Below are 17128 nucleotides of genomic sequence, written 5' to 3'. Positions count from 1 at the left end.
ACATGGAATATGCATTATTTTTCAATAAAACCATTAAAAATATGTCCATCTATTCATTCATGCAACAAATATTTACTGAGCATCTGTGCCACACCAGATGTCATTCTAGGACCTGGACGAACAGCGGTGAGGAAAGCAGGGAAGCATCTCACAGAACTTACATACTAATGGGGTAGGAAGACAGGCAATAAACAAATAAACAAATATGATGGCAAGCGCTAAGGAGAGAAATAAAGCACGGAGATGGGGTGGCAGGAGTGGATGCAGGGAAATCATCAGGTCATCTCTGAAGCTGACATTTGGGCAGAAGCCTGAGAAAGTGAGGGTGTGAGTCTGGACTATGCGTGTCACAACTGACCAAGACACAGCATGGCTCAGAGATGCTCACCATCCGACTGACAGCTCTCCATTGTGGCCCAGGTATCCCAGGCTTCCTAAGGATGTTTTGTATGTTTGATATACTGAGGTTCCATAAAAATTATAATTGAAAAAAATGGTTCTGTGAAAAATCAAAAAGGGTTGAAAACCACTGATGTAGGTGTGGGAATGGGAATGGATGAGGAGATGGCTTCCCCAGGCTAGGATACGATCCCAGTGCTGGCAGAGGCATGCCAGGTGCTGTGTGATCCCAGAGTTGGGAGGGCTTACTTCTGTTGGGCAAGGGAGAGTGGAATGGGGTAGAGGACTTATATAGGAGGGGACACAGGAGCTGAGTTGTGAGGATGAGGAGATGCTGACAGATGGAGAAGGGAGATGGTTGGGCAGGTATTACAACAGGTGGGGACTGGAGCTGATGGCTTTTCCAAACCAAGACAAAGCAGTAGGCCTGGGAGGTGTGGTCCCCCCAGAAAGATTAATGATGCACCAAGACCTGTGAAGGTCGGAGACAGTACTCAGGGTTTCAGCCGAACATCTGGGTGTTGTTCACTGAGATAATGAACACAGGCTGAGGAGTGGGAGTAGGATGGGGACCCGGGAGTCCACTTTGGGACTTTGAGTCTTGGGGCCTGGGTGCATCTGCTGCAGTGTCCAGGAAACAATTGGGCAGATAGAACAACCTGTCCCATGACCAGCTCCTTCTCAACCTTCAGGACTCAGCTCAAAGATTTTCTCCCTAGAGAAGATTTCCATACTCTTCTCTTCCATGCATACCTTGTAGTTACCTCCAAATTACTCTGTCCCATTATGGCATTCTATTCTCATAGCACTTGCTATCATCTTGTTCATTTATTTGCTTGCTTCTAGTTCTCTTCCCTCAGCTAGTCCGTAAGCTACTCAATGGCAAAGTGTTTGTGTGTTTTGTTTGCTGCTGGATCTCAGATGCCTAGAAAGATACCTGCAACATGGTAGGTGCTTGATCAGTATTTGTTGAATGAATGATGAGTGAATGAATGAATGAATGTGAACAAACTCGGAAGAAGGTCCAGTGTTTGCTGGTTGGGTTTTCTGAAAGCAGATGCTGACCTGGAGTTTGGGGTACAAGATGTTCACTAGGGTCAAACGTCTGTGAAAGAAAATAAGAAGAAGGAGGATGGGGCAGATGGAAATGCTGAACTGCAATGCTGGCCTGACCTGGGCCTAAACAGCAGGGTCACTATATCCCCCATCTTGCTCAGTCCCTGGATGCAGACCACCCAGAAAGGGCAGACCCTGGGGGAGCTGCTAGCTAGAGGCTGTCTGCCAACCCCACTCCCCATTGCTGGGCAGTGCATTTCAACACCTGCCATCCCCAGGCTACCAGGGGACATACAAAGTTCTAGGGTTATCAGTGGTTCCTTTAGTTTCCTAGGGTTACCATAACCACTTATCATGAGCTGGATGCCTTAAAGCACAGAAATATATTAGCTCACAGTTCTGAAGGCTAGAAGTCTGAAATGAAGGCATCTCCCTCTGAAACTCATAGGGGAGAAGGCTTCCTTGCCTCTTCTGGTTTCTGCTGCAATCATTGGCATTCCTTGGCTTGTGACAGCATCACTCCAGTCTCTGCCCCCATCTCCACATGGCCCTATTCTGTCTGTGTCTGTGACTTCTCTCCCCTTCTTAGGGCCCACCTTAATCCAGTTTGGACTTCCTTTTAACTAATCATATCTTCAAAATGTGACCCTATTTCCACATAAAGGTCACATTCATGGGACTCAGGATTTAGGACTTCAACATGGCTTTTTGGAGAAAACATTGGTGGATGGTGGTGGTGGTGACAGTGGGGATAGTGGCAGTGGTTGTGGTAGTGATGGTGATAGTGGTGGTGGCAGTGGAGAGAGTGGCAGTGGTTGTGGTAGTGATGGTGGTAGTGGTGGTGGCAGTGGTGGTAGTGGCAGTGGTTGTGGTAGTGATGGTGGTAGTGGTGGTGGCAGTGGTGGTAGTGGCAGTGGTTGTGGTAGTGATGGTGGTAGTGGTGGTGGCAGTGGTGGTAGTGGCAGTGATTGTGGTAGTGATGGTGGTAGTGGTGGTGGCAGTGGTTGTGGTAGTGATGGTGGTAGTGGTGGTGGCGGTGGTGGTAGTGGCAGTGATTATGGTAGTGATGGTGGTAGTGGTGGTGGTGATGGTGGTAGTGGCAGAGATTGTGGTAGTGATGGTGGTAGTGGTGGTGGCGGTGGTGGTAGTGGCAGTGATTATGGTAGTGATGGTGGTAGTGGTGGTGGTGATGGTGGTAGTGGCAGAGATTGTGGTAGTGATGGTGGTAGTGGTGGTGGCAGTGGTTGTGGTAGTGATGGTGGTAGTGGTGGTGGTGATGGTGGTAGTGGCAGAGATTGTGGTAGTGATGGTGGTAGTGGTGGTGGCGGTGGTGGTAGTGGCAGTGGTTGTGGTAGTGATGGTGGTAGAGTTGGAGGTGGTGGTAGTAGCAGTGGTAGCAGTGCTGGTGGTAGAGTTGGTGGTTGGAGTCAGGCAAGCGCTGAGTACATAAACTCCCTACCATCAGGTTCAGGGAACCAGCAAGTTGGGCACACTGCAGGTAGAGAAGGTTGTGGCCTCCTCTAAGCCACAGCAATCTGGGGAGGTACTCTAGAGGTGGTAGAATCCCAATGGTAGGGTTTATTTGTTCTCAGATATAGGGAGCTGGAGTGGAAGAAGTTTCCAAGAGCAAGCGCAACCTGGAGAGGGGCACCTCCGGCTTCTTATGAGAAAGACAGTACAGAGCTTAGCTGTAGTACAGCTGCACGAAGAGGGAGCAGAAGCGTTCCAGCAAAGGTGGAGATGGCCAAAGCATGGTGGGCCTGATGATGAGGCTAAGTGAGGACAAGCTTTGTGGAGAAGACAAGCACTTACCCAGCCACAGGAAATGCCTTGTGCTTTCTCTTTTAATATTTGGCACCTGGTCAGGGAATCAGCATCATATAGGGACTGCTTAGGAAACCGGAGCAGGGCAGCCAGGCCAGGCCACATGGCAGGAGGCTGGGATCGGGAAGAAAGGATGTTAGGCAACTGCTCCAGAATCAAAGTTCCGTTTAAAGAAAAGAGAAGCAGAGTTCAAGGGAATATTGACAAATGGTGTCTCTTTAGAAACCGCTGAGAGGGACAGAAAGGAAATATCACAAGTCATCCAAGAGAAGGCAAAAAAGATCTGGTTTTTTTTTCACTCCACAACCCCTTCCTCGCCTGTCCCCAGCAGCAAAGGGGAGCTTTCATCTCCCCAAGAAACCTCCAACAGCGTCGCTGGTTCCCCTCCAGGATGGAAGAGGAGAGCTGCTGCACATTTTATCCTTTGATTAGAGATGGAGTGGTGGAAAAGGCTGTCGGGGAGCACATACCAGCCCCACAGGCAGGTGACCGCGACCAGCGTCTCCCTTCCTCCTGGGCATGGAAGAGAGAAGCAGGGAAGCTTTCCCTGATGCCAGGTGGGGGTTTCTGTCCACCCAGACCCGTGGCCACACCTGCCTGCTCCTCCCCACCCTCTTGCCTCCTCACAGACCAAGCCTGAAACACTAACAATTCCTGAGACTGACTCCCTGCATCGTCACCTCAGTCCCTGTGCCACAATCATCCAAGAGTTCAGATGAGAAATTTGTGTGCGTGTTTTTCCCTGTTATTAAATTTCTGGGTGTGAAGACTTAATTACCTAGATCAGCAGGCTGTTTGAGCACCAAGAACCTGTTGGTCAGGGTTCTCCAAAGAAACAGAACCAATAGGATATATACATGTATATGTATATGCTTGCATATGTATATGTATGTATGTATAAATGCACATGTGTATGTATGTATTGGTATATTTATATATGCATAAAGAGATTCATTTTAGGAATTGACTTACATGGCAATGGGGATTAGTAAATCCCCCCCAATTTGGGCAGGCCGCAAATTGGAAGCTCCAGTGAAAGTGAATTGGAATTCCCCAGGAGAAACTGGCTGGCTGAAGAAAGCAGAAATTCTTTTTTTCAGACTGTTGAAATCCTCAGTTCTGTTTTAAGACCCCATACTGATTGGTTGAGGAGACTCCCCACATTGCTGAGGACAATTTCCTTTGTTGATCGTAGATACAATCAGCTGACTATAGATGGCAATCCTTCTAAAAGCCCTCACGGTAACTATCAGGCCAGGGCTTGCTTGACCAAACAACTGGACACCATAACGTGGCCAAGCAGCTCCATGAAATTAATCATCACAGAAGCCATTGATGAATTGTAGAAATTTATCTTGTTAGATTAAAAAGGTGGACACATTGTGATTTCTCTAGGAGAAAGCTGCCTTTGAGGCAACCAAAGGGAATTTTGTTCAGCCAAACATGGAGAGGGTGGTTGATAGAAATTTATAAATGGATGGATGAATGAATTAATGAATGTATGAATGTTAGTAGAGGGCAGACCAAGAAGGAAATTCCATTCTGCTATTTCTTTCCACTGGTCTATCCAAGGTTGGAATGAATGGCTTTTACTTATTTTTAGGAATATATTCAGGGATAGATGACCAACAACAGGTCAAAACTCAGTATTCTGAAAACTGAAATTTTTAAGAAATTTGTTTGAATTTTAGTAGGAGGAAAGGGAATACAGCAGTACTTTTCCCTTTAAGATGTGTGTAATAAATAATTATTAGGGTGTGTAATAAATAAATAAATATGCTCAGTGTCTGCACCACCCCCACCCCCACGTTCACCATCACTATGCTCCAAACTCCAAGAGATCCAGGGCTGTGGTTTCCCTGTGCATACTGTGTCCCCAGTGCCATACTGGTTGAATGAAAATGAGCACAGGAGGCAAAGGAAGGAAGGAAGGAAGGGGAGGAAGACAGGACTTCTGAGGTCTCCTGTGTCCATGGGGTGAGAGACTTGGAAATCAGCAATTTTCCTGCAGTGAGGTAAGTGCAGGGTTAGGAACGAGCAGCAGGACCTTAGAGCCAGTGCAGGCAGCACAGTGCGGGGAGTGATTATCTCAATTTGGGGAACAGAGTTCAGAAAAGGCCTGCCGGAGGAGAAAAGATCTAAACTGGATTTCAAAGATGGATAAGAATTTCGCAAGGGGACAAGGAGTAAGTGCTGCAAGCCAAGGACCTGGGATGTACGAAGGCAAGAAGAGTTTGTGTGGGTGTGTAAGTCGAAGGCGTTGGGCTCTTCCAGAGAAGAAAGAGGGAGAAGAGGTTGAATAGATGGGCTGATTGAGGGAAGGGGTGGGTTGGTGTTGACACTACAATTAGAAAATTTCCTAACTGTTGCTATGTTAACAAATTTTGATTTTATTTTATAGGCAAAGAAACTTTGATGAGTGAAATAACAGTTATTCATTCATTTGCTTATTCATTAATTTATTCAATCAATATTTATGGAGTGCCTTCTATATGCAAGATACAAGGGCTAGAGAAATGCACAAAACCACAAAACAAACTCTGTTTAAATGATCTTATTGATCCTTACAATAGCCCTATTCGTTTCTTATTGTATATCCATTCCATTATTGTTGATAAAAATATATTCAAGTCCTAAACTAGATTTTTACGTAATCTATAACCCATACATAACCATACATAACCATTACATAACCCATGAAAGGCCGGTGTGGGAAAAATGAAGTTTATTTTTGCAAGAAACGAAGCTGGGAGAGGTTGAATATTCCATACGGATGCATCCAGCTACTAAGGGCTATAACTAAGATGCACAGCCAGGCTGGTCTGACTGTATGTTCTTTCCTTTTCAAAGTGTTGTCTGCAATTCATGGATGAAGCCGTAATGCAGAATATTCAGCAATGTGCCATCACATGGATTGTGAGCATCAGGAATTTTTTGACATGTAATTTGATGCACTTGCTCAAGGTTTCAGGCTTCCTTTCCTCGTACTAAATGCAATGGTGATTTTCTCTCTTGCCAGTATTTTCATGCCTGCCCCTGAGAACACAGGGACTCCTCTGGAAATGCCCATTGGTCATTCACATTCAGGGGCCACAGAGGTTTGGAACGCACTCATCAGGTTTCATTCCTACACATTCTCAGTGCTGCCTTACAGCCCAGACAGTCTCTGGGAGACTTGAGGTGGCACAATCTGGGAAGCTCCCTGGATAAATTTCGAGGCTCCCAGATGTCTGAGCAAATGGTCCTTGCCAGCCTGTTGACTGATGTGTGCCTACACATCATCTGAGGAGGCCCAAGGTACAAGGGTTGGTGCACCGAACCACATCCCCTCCAAGACGTTCCAGTCCTAACTTCTAGTACCAGTGAGTATGACCTTATTTGAAAATAGGGTCTTTAAAGATGTGATTAAGTTATGATGAGGTCGTACTGGATTATGGTCCTACTGGTCATACTGGATTACCTTAGTCCCATGACTGCTATTTTCATAAAAGAAAGGAGAGGGAGATCCAGGCACAGACACATGGAAGGCACACAGCCATATGAAGACAGAGGCAGAAATCAGTCATGGACCTACAGGCCAAGGAATGCCAAGGGCTGCTGGGAGCCACCAGGAGCTAGGAAGGGGCAGGAAGGATCCTCCCCTAGAGACTCTAGAAGGATTGTGACCCTGCCTTCACCTTGATTTTTGACAACTAGCCCCCAGAATTGGGAGAGAATAAATATCTGTTGTTTAAAGCCACCCAGCCTTTGATAATTTGATAGGGCAGCTCTGAGAAACTAGGACACAAGGAGACGCGAGCTCACAGTGCTGGAAATCTGTGCTCCTTCATCTAATACTGAGTGCCTTCCACACCAGAATCCAACCCAATTCTGCTGGAAATTCTTTTTAAGTCTGTGAAATCATGCATTCCTAAGGAAAAAGCAAAAGCAAAACCTTCCTATTCTAGGGGGGATTAAACAAAGGATAAAATATCATTCTAAAATATGGGGGGTGGAAAAACAGCTTACCACTCAGATATGTGTGCATCTGCAGTATCCAGATATTTAGACTCACTGGGATAATGGTGGTCAGTATTTTTTTCCCTGGTTACAGTATCAGTTCTGTAAGAGCAGAGACCATGGTAGCCTCATCTGTGACTGTGTCTCAGGGTCTAATACTGTGGCACTCAGTAGGTGCCAAATAAATGTTTGCAGGTAAATAAGCTGAGCAAAGGTTGGAACAAGATTTTAATCAGAAAGCTAAGTGGTGCTCTCTCCTGTAAGAGAGAAACCCATGATCCAATTAGAGTTGTGTTTTCAAAAACTCCTCTAGGTGGTAATGTGGAAACTAGGTCAGATATGAAAGGAACTGCCATTGGGGTTCTGGTCAGGAAAATGTCACTTCAACTCAGGAAAGAGGTTACAAAGATGTGAACCAGGAGTGGAAAGGAGGGAATGGAATCCACAAAGCAGCCCCAGGAGCCTTTCTCAACATGGGGAGTAAAGGGAAGGAAGGATAAGACACAGGGGGATCTGGCAGGCTTCTTTCAGGGGAAGGTCAATGGAGAAACTCTGCCCCTTCTTCAGGGTTCCGTCCTGGCCCACCTACTACAGGAAGTCTTCCCAGACCACCCAGACGACCCTGGGTTTTCCTGATACTGTGGCTTTCCTAGACCTTCCTTGAGTTTCTGGTTCTCAGGATTATGACTGCTCTGGCCCCATTTGCTCACCAGGGAAATCCTTTTTCCTGGTCACAGTGCATTCTTTCAGTCCACTGAATCTGGTCTCTGCCTTGAGGTCCTGACTGACTCCTCTTTTCCTGCTGGGATGGTAGTTCTGTCCCATGCCCAGCCTACCTCTTGCCCACCTCATGGCCATCACCCCCCATGGACTCCACCACCTGATGACCCAGTGGCCCCTGAAGCCCTGAGTCAAATACTGTGGACTCAAAGCTTCACCACCAGCCAGTTTCCAGCCAAAAGGGCCCCCACCTCTGAACTTCCTCAGTCCTGCACATCCTGCTGGCCCCAGCCCCTAAGATATCTTGTTGGCCCAGATCAAGTCCCTGTAGAGCCTCTTCTAAAGATCCTCCCACCCAGCTCTGCCCAGCGTGTACCACTCCCCACAGCATCTTGATTTCTGAACATTGTTCTCCCACTTCTGTCAATGGTAATGCAGAGGTACATCACAGCTGTCATGGGCCAGCTAAGAGTGCCCACCTGCTGACTGTGGTGTTCCGCTCAGCCCATGTCTATGGCATGTACCTTCCAGACCAGCATGCTCAAGGCTGCCAGAGAGGGCCAGGCAGGGACAGCTGTGGTTAGGAGGTGAGGCGGGGTGGGTGTGGGGAGGTGATGTGAACATACCTGTGGAAATGCTCTCCCTTCAGTGGCTCCAGCCCTTTCAGGTTGCTGCCCAAAACAAGCATCTCCATCATCGGTATCGTTAGAGAATTATAATTAAAATTATATAATAATAATGATAATACAGCAATAAAAGTAACTTCCATGGAGTGCCATGACGTGGCAGGCCCAGCTCAAGGGTGTTGTATGGATTTTCTCCCTTGGTCCTCTCAACAATGGGCGGTACATCTGATTGTCCCCATTGTAAAGGGGAGGAGATTGAGGCAAAGGAATATGATTAGATTTGGGGTGGCACCAGGAGTCTGACGCTGCACCATGCTGTCCTTCTCAGACCCAAACCCCCTTTCTGGCTCTGAGGAAAGCTACCAGAGCAACGTGGCAGATGGGTCATTTGAGGAGGGAAGTGATTGCAACAGAACTTCAGGTCTTGAGAAGGCACCCAAAAGGTGCTTTTGTCCTCAGGTTACTCTCACACCTGGAAGGCTAACTTGACATTGGCAGCTGTCCAGTATTTAGATTTTAATCCTTATACCAACACATTCTGAGATGAGTACCCAATCATTTCTTTTATTCAACCCAGAAGTGAAGAAAATGAGAGTTCTGGTTTAGCCCTTGGGGACTCGTGCAAAAGTCCAAAATCATGGAGCAGCCTGTGTATAGGAGAGTACGGTTTATACCATACCCTTTGTGGGCCCTATTTTAATTTATCTTCCCAATGGATTTCTCAATATTTCTCCAATTTTATAAGTGAGGAAATAAAAATTCTGAGAGGTGAAATGATTTGAGGAGAATTACACAGGCAGGATGTGGCAGATATGGAGACTGAACTCAGATTTTCTAACTCCAGATGGAACCTCCTCTCCATTTCCCTGTTCCATAATCTTTTCTTCTTGCTTCAGAGTCCTGCGGCTCTACTGTTTCTTTCCCATTAAAGGTATCTGACATCAGCCTTTAATTGCTCGGTCTGAGTAAGTGTCAGTCAATTATTCTCTCTTCAAAAGTACTTGAATTTCATTTGGTCTTGGACTGCAGAGCCAGTCCTCTGTCAAAAGACTGACATCAGCCAACAGGTGGGGCCAGCTCAGAGTATACCTTTGCAAATAAGGGTGACCTACTTACCAGCTCAGACTGGTTTTCACCAACCTGTTTTCCTTCATCCTGGAAGGAGTGTTGGAAACATGAAAGAAAGACTGAAACTTCTTTTCCACATTCCTGACATGCCTTGTACCTCCTTCCACCTTCAGGGTGGGCTGTGTGTTGATGGCTTCTTGTTCCCATGCTATTGGTTTATGGTTGGTTTTGTATTCCACTTGAGATTACATGGAACATTCCTTGTGAATGGATCTGTAGGCCCTGTGTATTTCCCCACATATTGGTTCAACTACTCCAGCCCTATGACTGGCTGTCATAGATGGACAGTCATTCTGTTTCTAAAATCTGTAATTCTGAAAACTTAAAATTGAGTTTTCCCAACCCAATTTCACCATAGTACATAAAATATTCAGTAGTTACTCAGATAGCAACCTATTTTCCTGCACTAACTAGATTATTTACAAACCCAAACCTTCCTTAAAGCTCTATTCTTGCTGTCTGATCCACTATTTACTACACACTTTTCATGCAATGGGGAAGAATTGCCTTGCTTCTGGACCTCCAGTTGTGTTAGGTTCCCAAAACACTTTCTCTAAATGCTAGAGGTTGAAAATGATGAGTGCCGTGAGACTTGGACAAGCTGAATCAGCTCATGTTTACTATAATTATTAATGACTACTTCAATTATTATTAATTTATTAACTTACTGAATATAAAGTACTTCCACATTGGCCATTTTCTCTGACAACATTGCTAACAACTTGGCCAAGGAAGCAAAGTGAGTACAACTCCTGCAGGTTGAGAGAGAAGGACAGGACCGCTTCCAAAGGAGGAGATGGATGGCTCAGAGATGGAGAACTACAGATGATGTCGCCTCCTCTTCTGCTGCCAATCATCACCAAGAGCTCAGCATTTAACAGCAATGACTTCCTAGGGAACTGTGGAGCTAGTCCCAGGTTTTCTGTTAATGACAAAAATCTCCATTAATGGTATCTGCATTTAATTTTTTTCTGTTATAGTAAGATATTCTTAAGAGGATATACAACCACATAATAACTATGTGATATTTGGCAGGTTACTCACCATGCCTGAGCTCAGTTTCCTGCTTTGTATAATGAGACTATCAATAGTTCCTCCCTCATAGACTTGCAAGAATTACATTTGTTCATTCAAATCAAATTGATGGTAAGAGTCACCCCCAAGAACTTCTTTTGTTGCTCAGATGTGGCCTCTCTGTAAGCTAACTCTGCAGGTGAATTCACCACCCGCCACCTTATGTGAGACATGACTCCTAGGGGTGTAAATCTTCCTGGCAATGTGGGACATGACTCCTGGGGATGAGCCTCGCCCTGGCATCATGGAATTGAGAAAGACTTCTTGACCAAGGGGGGAAGAAAAATGAAACAAAATAAAATTTTAGTGGTTGGGAGATTTCAAATAGAGTTGAGAGGTCATTCTGAAGGTTATTCGTATGCAATATATAGATACCCCTTTTTGGTTTTGGTGTATTGGAGTAGCTAGATGGGAATACCTGAAACTGTTGAACTGTAATCCAGTAGCCTTAATTCTTGAAGATGACTATATAACTATAAAGCTTTTACAGTGTGACCACGTGATTCTGAAAACCTTGTGCTTGACACTCTCTTTATCCAGTATATGGACAAACAAGTAAGAAAATAAAGACAAAAAATAAATAAATAATTGGGGGATGAGGGCATGGGGTGTTTTGGATGTTTTTTTTTTTTTTCTTTTATTTTTGCTCTTTTTTTTTTTGAGGAATGAAAATGTTCAGAAATTGATTATAATGGTGAATACACAGCTATATGATGATATGTGAACCATTAATTGTACACTTTGGATGATTATATGGTATGTGAATATATATATATCAATAAAATTGTATTAAAAAAACAAAATTGGTGGGCTTATCCCAAGATGTAGTAAAACATTAAATTACAGACTTTTTTTCCTGCAATTTTTTCCCCATAAATATTTTTCTGAAATGTTTGGTTCCTGCTGTTATACTAGAATTCAGTTCTAGCTAGGATGAAATTTAGCATAGACTATCATTTTAAGTGAAAATTATTGAGAGTATGGCTTCCAAGAATTGGCCCCATGAAGCGATTATGGATTCAGTGCTGTCCTCCATCCCCCAGAGTACAGATGGGTAAACTGAGAACCACATCAAGAGATGGCTTCCGTAGAAGCCTGGTGCATTATGGCTCAGCTTCTACAATGATATGGTACAGGGTGGGTTGATTTCCCTCATCACCTGGTGCATTGCGGCTCAGCTTCCACTGTCACATGGTGCATTATGGGTTGGCCTCCCTAGTCACCTGGTACCTTATGGATCAGTGACTCCCATTAACTGGTGCATTGTGGGTCAGCTTCCACAGTCACCTGGTGCATGGTGGGTCATCTTTTCTGCCAAGAGGGTTGTGGAGTGCAGAACATAGACCTTGGTTCCTCCTGGAGCTTGGGGGAGTAAGCTGCTTGTTTCCAGCCTGCAAGTGGGAGGCGGGGCAGGAGCCATGTGAATCACACAATGCTGTGTGGCTGGCATTCTTCAGTAGTGCCAGGGCACCCATCCCCACTCCTCCCCTGCCCCAGGAAAGGAATCTGGAACAGGCAAGTCTACTCAAAGATGTTATGGAGACCAGGGTTGTGGAACCAGCCGAGCGCTGGAATGGAGGATGTCAGCCTGATAACTGGGCAATGTGCCCTCACCTTCTTCTGTGAAGTTTACTGAGCACCAAATTCTCCAGTCCTAGCAAGCCAGGTCCCAGTCAGCAGAATCTGCATAGTACCTATGCCGTGCCTAGCACAGTGCTAGGTACTTTTTGGGATGGGTGAGAAAAAGGAGACCTGAGACCGTCGGAGCAGTGAGGCAGGGAACTCCTGGATGTGCTCCTCTGGGGGTACAGACTCAAACAGGGCCAACAGGCCAGGCAGACCCAGGGAAGGGGGCAGAGGTGGCAGAAGCGGGCTTGGCAGGTCCTTGGCAGAAGTCCACTCAATGTGAAGACAAGGTCTTGTGGGGCTGGTGAGTCTGGGGGACAAATTTGAAATCTGGGGGTGGCAGGATCAAAGCAGAAAGAAGGGCAGGATCCTGGGATCAGCAAGACCCAGGGAAGGACAGTGAAGACAGATTAAAGACCATAGGAGGGTGTGTGTGTGTGTGTTTGTGTCTGTCTGTCTGTCTTAGGGAAGAGAACCAAGGGCTGAGGTGGCCACTCACAGATGTCCTGCCTCCTTCTAGATGCTGGAACATCCGTCTAAGCAGACTTTCTGTGGGTCAGTACCGGTTGCCAGTATGCTCTGGACGTGGATTCAATTTGTGTTTTTCCAGAGCTATCAACATAACTAGTCTTGAGTCTGCTGATTATCTGGTTATAGGAACCTCCAGTTTTCTCATATGTGAAATGGGTCTAACAGTACCTACCTTACAATACTGATGTAAGGTATATATAGTATCCATCATTAAACATCTCTATTAATAATGTATATGAAAATGCTGGCCCTACAGAAAGGATGAAGAAAGTGAGATAAAGAAAAATAAAACCAGTTCCCACTCATAATGTTTTTTATTTTGTTTTTACTCATAGTGTTTTTGATGCGTATTTTTCCATGTTCTTCACCTGCTTATTGTGTGTTTATTACTCGTGTATATGATGTCTCCATTATTAAGAACGTTACCTCTTTCTTTTGCACACACATTCCATTTTGAAACTACTCCTTGTTTTGCATATGCTGTAGAGTTTTGATATATTTTATAACAAAAATAAGTCTGTCTTTTCTTTTATGGTTTCTGGCTTTTGTATCATGTTTAGAAAGTTCTTTCCCATCCTAAAATTATAAAAATAATTCCCTCTAATACTTTTTACTTTAATTTTATTATTTTTTTCTAAGTTTAATTTTATTTTTGAAATGAACTGCTTGTTCCCCAATGACATTTGAAAATTATTCACCTTTGCCCCATGATTTTTTAAAATATTTTTATTGTACACAACAAATAAACATGCAAACATCCTTGAAATACAAACATTCTAAACATTGTGCACAATTGGTGGCTCACAATATCATCACAGAGTTACATATTCATCTCCATGATCATTTTTTTTGAACATTTGTATCTCTCCAGCAAAAGAAATAAAAAAGAAAAAGGAAAAAAACTCATTCGTGCCATACCCCTTACTCCTCCCTCTCTTTGACCACTAGTATTTCAATCTACTCAATTTATTTTAACCGTTGTTCCCCTATTATTTCTTTATTTTTATCCATCTATTTTACTCATCTGTCCATACAGTAGATAAAAGGAGCATCAGACACAAGGTTTTCACAATCACACCGTCACATTGTAAAAGCTGTATCATTATACAATCATCTTCAAGAAACATGGCTACTGGAACACAGCTCTACAGTTTCAGGTACTTCTCTTTAGCCACTCAAATACACCATAAACTATAAAAGAGATATCTATATAATGTGCAAGAATAACCTCCAGGATAACCTCTCAACTCTATTTGAAATCTCTCAACCACTGACACTTTACTTTGTCTCATTTCTCTCTTCCCCCTTTTGGTAAGGTTTTCTCAATCCCTTGATGTTTGGTCCTGGCTCATCCCAGGATTTCTGTCCAACATTGCCAGGGAGGTTTACACCCCTGGGAGTCATGTCCCACATAGAATCGGGGAGGGCAGTGAGTTCATTTGCCGTGTCAGCTTAGAGAGAGGCCACATCTGAGCAACAAAAGAGTTTCTGTGGGGGTGACTCTTGGGCATAATTTCAAGTAGGCGTATCCTATCTTTGCAGGGATAAGTTTCATAGGGGCAAAATCCAAGACTGAGGGCTCAGCTAATTGATTTGGTTGAACCCACTGCTTGTGAAAATATCAGGAATTCTCCAAATGGGGAAGTTGAATTTTTGCCCCTTTTTCCCCATTCTCCCAAAAGAACTAACTTTGCAAATACTTCTTTATTACCTCATGATATTGAAACATCTTTCTGAATGCAACATTTTAGGCTACTTACAGGATGTTTCCTAAATTTTTTATGACCTGTATTTATATTTCTCCCTTTCTTTTTCTTATTTTCTTAGACCTCTGGATGGAAAGGCTTTTATCATTTTATATTAAAACCTTTTGTACCTAGAATCTTGTTGAATATTGATTTAGAAGTGTTAGTTATCTTTAAAAAATGAATTCATTATTCATGATATATCAAGTAGAGTTTAATTTATGTATAAAGTTACATTTTCATTAACTCAGCCTTTGCCTTACTGCGCTGAGCTACAGTTGAGTTTGCTCCCGTGTGATTTGAGCTCTGTACAGTCTCACACTCTTGGTCATTGGCCCCCATGCCTGCCCATCATGGGCATCACTGGGGAGCCTGTGAGAAACAGAATCGGGGGCACCCGCAAAAATGGAAATTATGATCTGTGATGGTGACCAGGAATATCTCTTTCTCTCTCTCTCTCTTTCCATTGTACTGTTACCATTTGTGTTGTTTCCACTTTAAGGCTTTCACGTAAAGCTGCTACAGACATTTCAGTACATGCCTTTTGTAAACCACAAGAACTCAAGTCTGTGGGTCCATACCCTGGAGTACAATGAATGGCTCCAAGGGTGCAGCATAGGCTTAGCTCTAATGGCTCCTAACAAGCAGTTTTCCTAGAGTGTCTGCGCCAGCTTACACACTCACCAGCTGTGTACAAGAGTGCCAGTTGCTTCACACCCTGGAATTCTCAGACCTTGTAATTTAGCCAGTTGATGGGTATGTGACGGTATCTTGTTGGAGTTTTAGTTGACACATTATTAATGACTATAACATTGAACACCCTTTAAGAACTTATTGGCCATTTGGCTATCCTCTTTTCTGAGAAGTCTGTTCATGCCTATTTGCTTATCTCTGTGCCAATACCACACTGTCAGAATTATTCTAGCTTTATAACAGTTCGTGCTCTCTGATGGTATAAGGAATTTCAAAGTTTTAAACAATTTCTCAGACAGTTCCCACAATCTCAGGTGAGAATTACCTGCTGAAGGGTAGAGGTTCTCACGCATGGATGCTCACTATAGCCCCCACCCTCCCAGGAGAGGTTTTTAAAAGCACCTGCTTTATCCCAGACCAACCAAATCAGAATTTCTGGAAGGATGAAATAAAATAACCATAATAAATAATATTTATTGATTTATTCTGGAAATAAAATAAAATAAAACATCCATCAGGAAATGGACATTTTAAAGCTCCCAGACGATTCTAATGTGCTCCCAGGGCTGAGATGACTGTTTTGAAGGTAGATTATCTCCATTTTTCAGATAAGGAACCAGAAACCCCAATCATATTTATATTTTCCAGAAGCATTAGATTGTTCACCGTGTTTCTCTGTGCTGCAGAATCTTTGCTAATCCCATTATATCCTTCAGTTTACACCTGGAGAACTTCTATTCATCTTTCAGGACCCATCTCGGAGAGTCTCACCTGTGACATTTTCTCGAACTCTTCCAGGTAACAGCAGAGTCTCTGTATGCTCTCCCCTCCAGAGCTGTGTCAGCCGTTACCAAGCCTGGTTTGTCTCTCTGTCCTCTTCTGTGCCCTCACCAGACCAGGGCTCTTAGAGTCAGGGTGTGGGATGGTCATTAACATGTTCCTGGATCTCTCACAGGCCCAGCATCTGAGAGAAACAAAGATTGAAGGTGAGATTAGAGACCTGTTGCTCTCCTCTTGCCCCTATCCAAGGGGCTGCTGTAAAAGGCGTTGAGACCACTCTGCAGCCTCGGGCCAGGACCTCCAGTCCATCAAGTTTGGTGCAATGCCTCCAGGCTGCACCATCTTTTTCACTCATGAGCATGAGCCTTCCTATTTACAGGTGGCGGGGCCAGCCTCAAGTCTAGTCTGTGGCCCCGGGATGGGTGCTGGGATAGGGCTCGTTGCTCCCACCCACTCCCACCCCCTGCAGGGCCACCTTGGCTCATGCAATACCTCAAGGGCTCTTCCTTCTGGGCAGGGATGGGAAGAGATTAATACTCCCCGAGATTAGCACCCAATCTGGCCTGTAGCCCACCTGGGGCATATTCCCTGGTCCACAGCCTACTCATTGCCCTCCGGCGACCCCATTTTAGCCCCTTCCCCCCACCCTGCCACACTGCTGTCCCTACCAGGCCCCTCCCTACTCTCCTGCTATGGGAGGTTTTCCTCTATCAGGTCTGGCCAGGTCAGGTGGGTGTGCTCCCGGACTCAGGCCTTGCCCTGTCATTAGCAGGCAGGGCTCCTTCCTCCCAAACCAGGGGTGCAAATCTAGATTCTCGGTCAGCGTCTGCCTTGCCAGCTCTCACTCCGCCACCTATGAGTCCTCTGCCTCGGCAAGATGCCACCACGACGCGACGGTCTGCCCTTGCTTGTCGCTCTCTCCCGGAG

The 17128-nt window shown here is 44.8% G+C and overlaps 2 long non-coding RNA genes across 2 annotated transcripts in view; both read right to left on the bottom strand.

Moving 5' to 3' along the window:
- LOC143651518 (uncharacterized) overlaps positions 1-8997 on the bottom strand; it is a 32623-nt gene extending 23626 nt beyond the window's left edge. Inside the window, exons 1-2 of the long non-coding RNA XR_013160007.1 lie at positions 8625-8997; positions 3268-3393 (exon numbers count right to left, since the gene is read on the bottom strand). This is a non-coding gene — a long non-coding RNA (uncharacterized LOC143651518). The remainder of the gene's footprint in view (positions 1-3267; positions 3394-8624) is intronic.
- Positions 8998-15870: 6873 nt separating this feature from the next.
- On the bottom strand, positions 15871-17076 carry LOC143652163 (uncharacterized). Its single transcript, XR_013160454.1, has 2 exons — positions 16870-17076; positions 15871-16385 (listed from the first exon to the last, which is right to left on the bottom strand). It is a non-coding gene; the product is annotated as an uncharacterized LOC143652163 (long non-coding RNA).
- Between the last annotated feature and the right edge of the window lie 52 nt (positions 17077-17128).

The sequence above is a fragment of the Tamandua tetradactyla genome, chromosome 12 (genome assembly GCF_023851605.1).
Source record: "Tamandua tetradactyla isolate mTamTet1 chromosome 12, mTamTet1.pri, whole genome shotgun sequence".
NCBI lineage: Eukaryota > Metazoa > Chordata > Mammalia > Pilosa > Myrmecophagidae > Tamandua > Tamandua tetradactyla.
The sequence above is the reverse complement of the archived record's forward strand: the minus strand, read 5'-3'. Positions and strand labels throughout refer to the sequence as shown.